General features: G+C 36.3%; 1 long non-coding RNA gene across 1 annotated transcript in view; it reads left to right on the top strand.

Moving 5' to 3' along the window:
- LOC108727410 (uncharacterized) overlaps nucleotides 1-9,459 on the top strand; it is a 109,918-nt gene extending 100,459 nt beyond the window's left edge. The window contains exon 3 of the long non-coding RNA XR_001936845.1: nucleotides 9,417-9,459. This is a non-coding gene — a long non-coding RNA (uncharacterized lncRNA). The remainder of the gene's footprint in view (nucleotides 1-9,416) is intronic.
- Nucleotides 9,460-11,090: the final 1,631 nt, after the last annotated feature.

Genomic DNA, 11,090 nt, shown 5'->3' with positions numbered 1-11,090 from the left:
CAATATTCAGCGATTTTTTGTAATTAATATCTTGTTAACTATTGCGAAAATTGCAAAATGCTAAAGGACTTTTCGACTCAGTTTTTTATTAGGAATAGCACTGTATGATTAGTGTACTTTATTTTAAATACATCCTGTATATATGCACATAGTAGAAATGTAGCGTGTCAAAAATAAAGGAATGTCATTTATCAGATATATTTTGTTAAAATTTTGCGTTAAATATTTTTATGCTGTAAACTTGTCATTAAAATGATAAAATTAAGTAACTATATATATATATATATATATAACTGTTACTTTACAAGTGTTATTATCGACTCTTTTTATAAAAGGACTCTTTGTGAAACAGAACTAAAAAATCATGAATATACCAGAAAAAATTTAAGTAAGTACATAAAAGTAATAAAACTTCTGCGTTTTTATGCCAAAAACACAAAAAATGAAAAATATGCTAATCTCGATGCTCTAACATTATTTTTAGACAGAATTCCGGCTGCTATACGCTGCTGCATATTTTTAAATATTTAGTTTTTTATTCTCTAAAGCTATAATTAATTAAATCTTTTATATATATATATACAAAATATATTATGTTTATAATATATTTTATATGACATACATAAAATACGTCAGAGTCCATCTATCCATATGCATATCATTCTGCGGTATAAGACTGGTTTGCCACGCAAGTGAGACGAATTCGGTACTCCAGGAATGCAAGCAAACGTACAGATTGCATCTCTAACGGAATAACTGTGGTGCATTCTTGCCACAGGATGGCGAGTGGCAGGAAGATGACGGATAAAAAAGAAATTACAAACGCGAAAAGCGTGAAATCGTTACTGTCATACTGGAATTCGATGACGATGACAGCGACGACGACGACGACGACGACGACGACGACGACGTTGACGGCGCACGATTTCCGGTTTACAGCGGGTGCACACGAGGTAGTATCAAAGTGCATGGACATATGAGAATATACCGGCATTTACACTTAGATACTCGGCAAACACGCTGAACCTATTAGTCTGTACATTTGCCGACTCCGTCGTCGAGAATTGATATATGTTAGATAACAGATGCGATCGCATGACGCTGATATAGAAACGAACATTCACAACATGGCTTTGTTTTAACGTAAATATTAATAATGTTTTATTAACGTTGTACTGTATCGCGTGAACGTTTTGTTTTCCCAATCATTTGCGGGATTTACCGGATTGTTGATAATTTCCTTTCCTTTCGGATGTACGTTGAATGTTAGCTTTTAGAAATTCCTAAAACCTTTCCTCTATAATAGTAGTCGAAAAGAAATAATATTAAGTTGCTTTATCGAAATTATCGAATCAGAACTTGAAATTGGTATTTCCTTAGTCGCATAACAATGTCATGATGGTTTCGTTGCTTCACTAAAGAGCTTGCATCCCTTAGGGGACTTCAAGATCTCAAGTTTCAGTAACATCCACGTTGGGAAACATTGCCTTGGGTAGTCCATAAACATAGCCGACGTAATGGTCGCTGTATTTACCCTCTCATAGTGCGAGATTAATAACGTGGTTGATGCATATACAACGACGGCACATATGCATGTGACCTTATCATTGTTATATTATATGATTTCAGTAAATCATACCGGACAGATTTATGTATTGCCTATTACACCCTCAAATAATGAGCTGTCTCTCGTGAATAATGAGCTAATTTTTATGGTGGCATATACATTAATGCTCGATATTAAAATGAATATATTACCAATTTTAGAAAAATTCACAACATTTTGCTCTCATAGATTTATAGAAAAGATTATCGCTTAATTAATAAAGAAAGTACTATTTGTTATAAATATATTATAAATATGCATTAAATTGGAAAAATTCCACTATATATATATATATATATATTTACGATATTATTCCAATCTTATATTTATTAATATGATTAATAAATAATTTGTGTATATTACGAATAATTAAAATATTAAACGGCTGCTAAATATATGCGCATATTAAAACGGTATAAATTGTTATGAATAATTTAATAATATAACAATTTTCTCCAGTCTCTCTCGGCGCAAACTTTATTCATGAAAATCGCGTTTTTGCATTTGCAAAACTATAAGTTCACGTTACTGGTTTTCCTGCTCCTGGAAGGATTCTTTTACGTGCCTCCATGTTTATGCGTCTTCGCTGTACGAGCGTTGAATAATGGCCACATTAGACCTCGCAGTTGTTCAATTTTCGCGACGCGTGCTGTCGCATCTTTCTGAACAATTACGTACGGTCGTACGTGTAAAGGCAAGCCCGTAACACGCGTCTCGCCCTAAGTCGGGTCACGGCGGATCCCGCGATAATACTCCCAGTACAGCCGGCATTAACACCCGCCTTTGCGGAAATTAATTTCCGCCACCACGTTGTCAAATTTTCACGGAGATGCTACGTGCGTTTAGGAGTCGGCGACTGCTACCTTCTTTCCGTCGTGATCCACTAGCGTGCACCAAATTGCGTGTTTCACAGTACACTCTTACGTAACTCTCTTACTGCATCACACACTGCGTCTCTGTATCCCTCGAGAGGCAAAGTTTACTCTGTTTTTGCGAAAATCCTCCGTGAGAAAATGTGTGTGACGTATGCTTATAATATGCGACCACGTTGAAATTAATTTGAATCATAAAAATTTAATAAGCATCGTAAAATTTTATTTCGCAGGAAAAAAGAGAACCACACAAACTGTAAGCTACTTTAGTGTTATTAGTTTATTGTTACTTTTTACTTTACACTTTGATCCTTAAAAAGTAATAAGCAATCAAATTGGGTATGCTTTTTTGGTATGGCATATCCATTCAATTTAATTGTTTATAACTTTCATAAAAATGAATATATTGTAAAAAAAATTTTTTTCAATTGAAACTCTACACTGTAAAAAATAGCTGGGTCTATATAATTCTCACTGTGTTGGTGTTAATATTAACACCAATATGATGTGGATTTAATACCATATGTTTTAAATTCACATTACATTGGTGTTAATATTAATACCAAATTAATTAATATTGACACCAAACACGGTGAGAATTATATAGACACTACATGGGTGTTAAATTCACACCAGAAGTGTTAAATCCACACCGATATTTTTTGGAGTGTAGACATTAAAGATATATATAATGATACCAGGAGCAAATGTATGTATCTTTATATAAATAAAAAGGTTATAAGCAATGAAAAAAGCATTGAAAAAAGCATTGGAAAAAGAAACGGATATACCGAGGAGGCTTAAGGGTTAAATTATATTTCGTTAAGAAATTTTCACGCTTGTGAATTAACAATCAAATCGATATGTCTGTGATTTTTAAAAATAATAATAACAGTTGCTCGATTGATAAAAATTCTAGCGTTCTCATATAATGATTCGCGACTACCATTGTTGCAATTTATAATCGTTAAGGTCACGACGTAGTGTAAACGAACCTTAATTTACTCGCAAATACACGCGGAAACATCCTCTTGTCGCGAAGTCCGTAGATGCAGGAGGTATGGAACAGGGATGCTAAACAAGGGGGTGGTGTCATCATCCTCAGTGTGTACAAGACTCGGCAGCGACCCCGACAGAACCTTCCCCCTAACTTTCATCCCCGACGACATAATTGAATCACGCTGCGGACCGTCGAGGCGTAAAACGTGGATTAAATACGATGCATACGTAGTACTGAATCCCGTTCCGGAGAGTTGCGTCGGCTCGCAATGAGAGGATGTCACCGCTGAATGTTGTATCTGGTGTACACTGAAAACTCGGAATACACCAGTATTCCGATGGACATCTGAATGACCGGTCCGTCACCGCTAATTTGTACCCTCGCGATCCTTTTGAAGACTAATCCATTGAGGATTGTGAATCCGGCTAACCAAATCGGTTGCTCGTAACCCTTTGCATGTATCTCAACGGAGCTCGTTGAAATTTGCAACGCGCAAACGAGAACGAAAACACGATAGGAGGGGATCAATTTTAGAGCTCTACATTCGAAATCTATTTATAACGTAAACGCGTCTATTTTTAGCTCCGTCCTTTGGCTGCGCGTGTCTCATTTATCTTTCGGAATGGACGCTGTTCGTGATTATACGGTGCGATCACACGACTGTATTTTTGGCCTGACAAATACAAACTGAAACGATGCCACTTGCGCAGTTTCTCCCGAGCTATAGAGGACTTATCGTCGATCGCTCGTTGCCGTTCGGTTCCGTGATACGTTGCCCATCTTGTTTCTCTTCGCTTTCTGGATGTCTCAATTTCGTTAAACCACGTCGTATCCCAGCGAAAACGGAGGACAACGGTGATTTCGGAAAGGATAGGGAATTATGGACGGGAGAGACAGAGAACACGACGGGAGCAAGGAAACTTGATGAGTATAGAATCCAGGTTGTGCAAATCGAATCGTTCTTTTACTGCATTTGAACTTTAACATTTCCCTTTGTCACTCGACATGATACACTCAAGAGTTTTTTATTTTCATTTCTTCAACTTCTCTTGCTTTACTTAAGTTCATACTATTCCATTTTCAGTTTGATTTCTGAAATTACTACTCTTTTCGTATACTTTAAAAAATAGTAATATACACTGTTAAATCTATAGTGTCTCAAATTTAACTTAACGTGAGTCGCCACTGCTCCTACTCAATCATATCGTTATTTTATACTAAATGGTTATATTTGGCACTATACAGTGTCAATTTAACACTATATAGTGTCAAATTGACACGATATAGTGTCAAATTTAACTATCGTTTTGGTAAAAAATAACGACATATTTAGTAAGAGCAGTGGCGACTCACGTTAGATTAAATTTGACACTATAGATTATTTAACAGTGTGATATACAAAAAATTAGGATTCTAACTATAAGTTCTTAATTCTATTTAATAATTAGTAATACATAATTATTAACGATATCTAATAGAAGTTGAGAAAATTGATTTTCCTTCAACGATTATCAAGATAATCATTGAGGAAGAATCAACGATTATCTTGAAATTATAATCAAGAGAACTCTTGCGCGACATCGGGATGTCTTCACCTGAGGACGTTTGTGAAATTTATAAATGTCGGTACTATTTTTGGAAAATTCCAAGGATGAAAGAAAAACCATCAATCTCAGAGACCCAGTTTCGCTTCACGGTACGAGTGGCGACAGCCAAAGCGATTCGAGGATGAGACTCACTCTCTCCGTCCGATGCCGTTTATGAGCGAACTGTTCTCAAACTGTTTTTATAAGAAAGATAAATAGGTGCTTTTGATAAAACTCAACTGACGCAACCGGGCCCGAAGCATTGAATTTCATTATCGTGTGAGTCCTGATTTATCGCCCGCGCTCGGCTTACTCTCGAACGACTTACCCTCTCATGCCTCCCTCGTGACAGCCCTCTCGACGATCCATTTCACAAAACGTGATAACAAATCGCGGTCTCGAAGAATTTACGTAACCAGCGGTCGAAACGTCAATTCCCCTCGCAGCGATAAAGATCGCCGTTTTCGAGAATAATGTTATATTTTTCAGGTTGCGGTCACTAGGCTTTTCGGATTTCCGTCGCGCTTTTTTCCGTTTTCAAAATTTCAGACCACGGTCGACCGTCAGATGCAATCGTCGAGAGAGCCGGGGCGCATCCGCGCGCGTTGAATAATCAAACGAAAAAATTGGCTCGTCGTAAATGTCCGTGGACCCCATCGCCATCCACCTAGCGTGAAACTTCCTCTCCCCTTCATCCTCACCTTTCTCCATTCTCCGCGCATCTTCCGACGTTCTCTCATGGCCTGTCATAAAACTTTCATAACTTTCGGTATTTCCACGAGCAGCCTTTTGCCAGTCCGCTCATGCGAGTCGTTAGATACGGCTCTTCTCTTCCCTTAAGTAAGGAAACGATGAGAGAATGAACGGGACGTGCCAGGTATAAAAAATATCTCGCGGTTAACTTTTGAGACACAATGCGATTAATTTTGACGTACTCATAATCCAAATACTTTTTATGAAGTGGCGTGATCATTTAAATTATTTTTAACTATCTCGTCACTCGAAGATCAAAGATATAAAGGATCCCGCCTTCATATGCACTGTTAAATCTATAGTGTCAAATTTAACCTAACGTGAGTCGTCACTGCTCCTACTAAATATATCATTACTTTTTACCAAAACGATAATTAAATTTGACTCTATATTGTGTCAATTTGACACTATAGATTGACACTATATAGTATCAAATTGACATTGTATAGTGTCAAATATAATCATTATTTTAATATAAAATAATGAGATGATTGAGTAGGAGCAGTGGCGACTCATGTTAAGTTAAATTTGACACTATAGATTTAACAGAGTGGAATCATATTGTGTTCTGGTGAAATGATTTAGCTTTCACACATAATGTAGTTTATATATAATGTACACTGTTAAATTTATAATGTCAAATCATACCCTGGTTTGATCTTTAATTATTTCTATAGGTTACCTAATAACTGTTCCTAATGACGATGTGTGATCGTTAATTTAACTAAAACAATAAAGTTAAACAATTTAACGTAAAAAAATGTATTAAATTTGACTCAAATTTCTTTTATTGTATATTACAAATTTACTAAGTGCATGCGTCAATATGACGTTGTTTGCTTGGAAACTTAATTACTGAATGGATTGATTTACATTTTGAACACATGTAGAAGTTGTAATAAAATTAACAAAATGTTGTTCAACTCAAAAAATCAAGTTGTCATTACTTCTTTAATATCTAACAGTGTAGTGAACACAAAAAATGTCAAAATATAAGGCTCAATAATGAATAGTTCTTGAAATATGGTATATCAAAGGTGTAAAATTTGTGTTTATAGAGCACATTTGATACTCCATAGCTTAAAAATTATCCATTATTGGACATTTTTTGTTCACATCACATTATAAGCTACATTAAACTAACTCATTTCACCGAAATTCACCGAAATTTTCTCTAATTAATGCGGAGTTTTTTGGATCGAATGTTGAGGCTAGAAACATATTTTATAAACGAACGATTCGCGTTATATTTATATGCAATATTATTGCGATTAAAATGTCGAGGTATCATAGACATTGTATTGTCTATTTACTATTCCCATGTCGCTGATACAAGTTTTTTGAATATTTATTTTTGTCGCGGAAAGACAACGAAGGCGTGGGACAAACGCTGTCTGTGTGCGAATTGTCACTGGCTGAGTGGTTCATAAATTTGCAAATAGCTGCTAACAATTCATGCCATTCAATGCGGCGACGCACTGTACCGGTAATCATTTCAAATGCACTGGCTGTATCGCTCGGTTGCATCGCTCGGTTGTGTTCGGGCAAACATTCCGGCTAAACGATCATCACACCAAATTCGACAATGACGTTCCGATCAGCGGCAACGATAAAAATGTTGCCGTTCGTACTATGCTCAGAATGCTTTAATTGCGACTTGATACGCATTATTTGAATATTAAAAATATTACTTAACAAGGTGTGATCAAATTGGAATTGGTGAAATATTTATCGTGCTCTATTGATTAATATATATTTCGCGTTTTTCGAACGATAGCAAACATTGGGATATATTGTTGTTCTATGAGTCTCGAAACAGATGAAAGGTGACTCATACCGACAAAGCGCAAAAGTTGACTCGAATAGCCGTGCTATATGGTTTCTATCGTTACTGTTGCAACTGCCGTAATACTTCTTACAACAGCAGCCGTCGTTCTCGCAGCACATTAAATAACTTCGTGTCTCGAATATCGAAATAGAGCTACGAACGAAGTAGACAGAACGATCGTTCCGATCGCATATGTTGTGTATAGGAAGAAATCATAGTTCACACTAGATCGTCGTTAGCGATATTTGTTCTTTACAACTTCTGGCGATAAATCGAAATATATGTAACTTACATTTCTCTCTTCGAAAAGCGTTGCACGTAGGTAATTCTTTAAATTCTTTGCTCATTCTTTACATTTTCGTTATTAAACTTCTCTGCTCATATAAATACTATTATTACCATTTACATAACGTTAATAATTTCGTCTCAGAAATAAGAAGGAAACGTGGTAAATTAAATCGTCGCAAACTTTTTTACGAGGTAATATTTTAGAACTTTTACTTCCCGCGCGCGTGCGCTCCTACCTATTTTCATTTCATTATCAAACCGAAATGAGTAGCGCCGTTTCATTGTTAAACCGAATTCTCGCTGATTGTGAAAATACAGAAGGCGGTTAATAACTCCGAAAGATCTCATTTCCGTGAATTAATTTTGAACCGGCGTGTGCCACTTATTCCTGTAAAACTCTGGCTCTTTACGCGAATAATGTGCAAAAGAAAAACACGCCACTCATTCATCGCTTAATTAACGCTCTTTTTATTTTGCGACATAGCTTACCGTTGCCCTTAATCTCGAGGGATAATATCTCGAGGGTCGACTTTTAAAGTGTGTATTTAAGCACAGTACGTTCTGAATTATATCATTTTGCAATTTAACGTTGCGATTGACCGCCGTGCTACGTCAAACGTACTTCCCTCAGTTTTCTAGTATTACGAATGGAAATTTGATTCGACTCGTGACTAACGTAGCTGGTCATGGATGGGATAACTTAAAAGTTATCCGGTACTGACCGCAAGATGAGGAGCGACGAGTTACAATCGGATAGTTGGCGATTTACTGTAGTAATTACCAAAATTACTGCACCACATAATGATGGTAATTATCACCGTAATTCGCGGTAATTGCCGCAGCAATTACTGGGCTGAAATCCGGAAGACTAGCGGAAAGGCCGGCAGGTGGTTGCGTCGGTGACGATCGCCTTTCCTCCCTTTCTGCCTGGGTTTCATCTCGCCTCCGCCTATTGATTTTGATGGGAGAAAATGGACGAGATATTATCACCTTTATTCTCAAGGCCAGCTTCAATAGATATGTTGCTTCCATATCTCATGGTTGGTTTCGCACTTTTACACAATTCTGTAGAATTTTAATGATTACCAACATTAGTTTAAAAATCTTCTATTCAGAGACTGACCATAAAGGTGCTATTTCATTTGTGCGTTTTTGTCGTACGATAGTGGGCAGGACAGAGAGATCCTCTATCGGATCTCTCTATCCTATAGCCAATCAACAGCCTTGAAAAATTTTTCGTACAACAAAAACGCACAAATGAAATATAGCGGCCTAAGAGTGTGTCGTTCATGTTCTACAAAATCCTGCGAAAGAGAGAGAAAAATATATATGCATATATCTTGCTCTGACTATTGCAAATTACCAGAAAATGTTGGACTAATAAAAAGTGCTCTTCTTATGGCTATCTGTGATTAGAGAGAGTTTATTAAAATTCTTCATAATGTACTTTTACAGTGTTCTAACCATTATTATTTTATTGCAGATCTGAGCCACGAGGAGAAACCGATACTTTCGGCGTATGGTGAGTTTATTCATTACTTTATAAATTTGTGTATAAGATGGTGAAAAATCAGAACTGTCGTGATCATTGATTACCATTCAACTTTTAATGCGTTTCTCATGTTTTCGAATCGACGGATAGGGAATGATTCTCTTGATAACTGTGACAGACCTTGAGGTAGAAATTGCGGTATTCAGATGCGACGCGTCCTTCGCGTCTTTCGGGAATCGAAATCCGCCGTTTCTTTTCTTTTCCTAATGACTCGCGAAAAATTTCAATGCGTCTCAACGGCTCGCCTTTTCATATCGAATAATAAATGACGGCCGACGCCGTCGGAAGGCTAGGTCGACACGACGCCCAGCTGTCGAGACGCCGCTGAACTAGGATGCTAGGTGAGCTATCTAAATGCGTTGGTCGCTTCTGGCAACCGGAATGATTTTGTATTCATCTTTTGAAAAATACGGCTTTTCAAGTACGAGGCCATATGATGCTCCGGCTAACGCGACCAGATAGTCTAAGGACATGCGTCAAAGTTGCAGAGGAAATTTATCACGGGAATGACGTATTCTTTTCTTCACTCACAACCTATTTAGCTTCCCTGATTGTGCTATGACAAATGGATGAGCTTAAACGAAAATAACATCTAGTTCGCTCGATATAATTTATAATTTATGTTTAACAATCGCGATGCCATAGAAATTGTAACATTTGTTGAGGTATTCCTTTCAATTTACAAAATATATATACATTATATATAATTGAAATAATAATAGGATACGCGAGCCAAGCTAGATATTTATTGCTAAAATTTATATGACGATTGATAAATAATGATTAATAAACAATTAAATGGATATTTCAATCTTTATCAAGTCATTTCCAATATTAGGCAGAAACAAGTTATTTTAGATGGTGCATAATACGAATTTTTATATTTCAAACTGCTGTTCGATATTATGTACCATGCAGAATGACTTGTCTAATATTGAAAATGATTTGATGGAGGTGGAGACATCTGTTTCATTATTATTACAAACATATAAATTGTAACAATAAATATTTACTTTGGCTCATAGCTCGTTATTACCTCAATTTGATTTTTAGTTTAATTAAGCTTACTATTATTTCTTTCATTTTTATTTGGGTTTAATTTCTGGCATTTATATTCTCGATGTAGGGGAGCTCACCATGACAAGATAACTTTTATTCACATTTTATGTATGTTAGTTTGTGTTGTTGAGCCTCTGAAGAGGGCTCAAAAGTGAACCGAAACATGTAAGCGCGTTTAATAAAATAAAGAAGTTTTACGCTTTATGGGTGTATTATTTGCGCGACGTCTTCTGCGTCTGACTCCTATTGCCCTTATTCTTTCCAATTTCTTTTGTTTCATTATATATATATATATAAATTTATAAAATGAAATTATTACATATTTATTTACACACAAAATCTGTTTATATTATTCTATTTCTCTATGTTGCACTATTATTCTTTGTTTGCTCCCTTTGCGCACTGTGTTTCAAACAATTACGTGCAAGACGTTGCGTAAATAGATGGAGCTATACTGAAATGGAGATCGATGGCATCATATTTATTTCAAGTTTCGGGAATGGATTCACCTACTGAGAACGAGATCTACGTAGGATAGCGACCGGC

The sequence above is a fragment of the Mycetomoellerius zeteki genome, unplaced genomic scaffold (assembly GCF_001594055.1).
Source record: "Mycetomoellerius zeteki isolate Tzet28-1 unplaced genomic scaffold, Tzet1.0 scaffold49, whole genome shotgun sequence".
Taxonomy (NCBI): Eukaryota; Metazoa; Arthropoda; class Insecta; order Hymenoptera; family Formicidae; genus Mycetomoellerius; species Mycetomoellerius zeteki.
This window is presented reverse-complemented; position numbering and strand designations above follow the sequence as displayed.